This window comes from Trachymyrmex cornetzi, unplaced genomic scaffold (genome assembly GCF_001594075.2).
Source record: "Trachymyrmex cornetzi isolate Tcor2-1 unplaced genomic scaffold, Tcor1.1 scaffold452, whole genome shotgun sequence".
NCBI lineage: Eukaryota > Metazoa > Arthropoda > Insecta > Hymenoptera > Formicidae > Trachymyrmex > Trachymyrmex cornetzi.
Window position 1 is genome coordinate 247,998 of NW_017299312.1, and position 2,225 is coordinate 250,222.

Sequence of the window (2,225 nt, forward strand, 5' to 3'; positions counted from 1 at the left end):
GTCGTACATTTTATGTACAGTCGTACATAAAATGTGATTGGATAATTTTCTTTATGCATACCGTTAATTGCAGTGTTGCTTAAGGTTACAATGTTGCCATATGGCTTCTGTAAGGTACTTCTAACACCATGTGTCGATGATACGAAGAAGTATGACTGAATTTCACAGGAAAAAATTACCAGTAGGGTTTTAATGCCGCGTGGCGTTTTAGCGCGCTCCAAGCCACTTACAAAAACAGGCTAAAAAATTATTTTCAGTCGCTTTTCACCCAAAGTTGCTTTTGGATATTATTCTTGGATAGTTTATACATCGTTTAAGGGAAAAAAAAGGCGAAAAAAATTCTTTTTTCACGGTAGTATAACCCCTTAATGGGATACCCTATTTTTGATTCCAGAATCTAATAAACAGTAATAGAGCTTTTTAAAACACTGTAATAATTTTTCATTAAGCAATTTTCGAGTTATGAGTCAGGAACGTTACAATACCGCCGGCATTAATATTACCAAAAATGTAGCGCGTAGCGATTGCCTGATCGTATTTACACATTGTACGTACGTGTGTGTATGTGTGCGCTCGTTTTGAAAAATTCTTGATATTATTTGACTAGTAAAAGCAGGATTAGTTTATTTGGCCATAACGCATAACTCGAAAATTATTCAATGAAAATTTTGTTATGTTTTGAAAAGTTCTTGACACCAGCTTTTAAATTCTGGAATAAAAAATTCGATGTTGCATTAAAAAAAAATCGATTTGATTTTGACCTGACCTTGGTAACGCCACCAAAGGTCAAACTGACAAGATCTGTAAATAGATCCTTTTATAGGGAGGGTTCAGATTGCACACATCGCATATTGCACACATGTATCGTTGATTGGCCAATTTAAAAATAAAATAATCTCATTGGCAAAACAGTGAAAAATTACTAGGCATCAGTTGATATGAGTGGTGTGTACAATCAGAACTGTAGGCAAACGGGATTCTCCCGATAAATTAGTTTTCCATATTCTCTATCTTAATATATTTCCAATATTTCCTTGCTTTTTTCATTTTTCTTTTTCTTTCACTCCTTTTAGGTTTAATTTCTGGCATTTAAATTCTCGAGATAAGGGAGATCACCATGACAGAATAATTTTTATTTACAATTTATATATGTTACATTTGTACTCTGAGGAAGGCTCAAAAGTGAGCCGAAACATGTAAGCGCGTTTAGTAGAATAAAAAAGTTTTATACTTTGTATGTGTATTATTTGCGCGACGTCTTCTGCGCCTGACTCCTAGTGTCCTTATTTTTTCCAATTTCTTCCAAAATTTCATTTTTTTAGTTAGAGGTGGCGTAGTGTTCAATGTTGGAAGACTCATATTATAAGCTCCTCTAAGATGTCCAGAAAGCATTTTTTCATCGTTAATTTATATTTTGAAAAATATAAACATTTCGAAATGTATTGCGATTTTTAACTAGAGAAAAATAAAATGCATTTGCTTAATATTTTTTGTAATTGTAGTAATTTAGGAATTTTTTTTAATATTTCACATCCTATTGATTGGGATATTGTTATTTTCTATAAAGTGCGTAATTTTCTTGTGTGAAGAGTTTCTTTCTTTCTCATTTTCTGAAAATTACAAATTTTGAACAAAACAATTTTAAAGTCTGCTATTCATATACAGGGTGAATCAGGGTCGTTGAACCAACTTTTTACAATTTTTTAATAATTGTTTAAAACAAGCAATTAATCATATTGCTCGAGGAAGTAGCACATATTTAAAATTGTAACTGCTTTTAATAAAAATATTTGTCATTGTACCCACTAATCTAATAGCATTTTCGATTGGGGTGCACTGGCTGCACTCAGTGTCAAGAGCGTATTCGATTGGCAGTGTCAATGCGCACTTGGTTAGTGTCACGTGTTCATTTGACTGCACGACACTCGCGTAGTGCACACTTAGCACGAGATATTTTGACGGTGCCAGTTCAGTGCACTGTATACATATAGCGTTTTCTATTGGGCAAAAGTTAGTGCGCACCAGTGCGCACTCAGTTCACACCAACACTGAACGAGTTCCATGGGTTGCACTGAATAGTGCAAGTTCAAAAGAATACGCCAAGATTTTCAGTGCTAAAGCTGAAACATTTTTGTTCACTTTGAAGCAATGTTCAACAAAATGTTACAAAACCACAGTAAAAGATATTAAGAGTAGGGACAAGACCCCGTTTTCAATTCAACTGC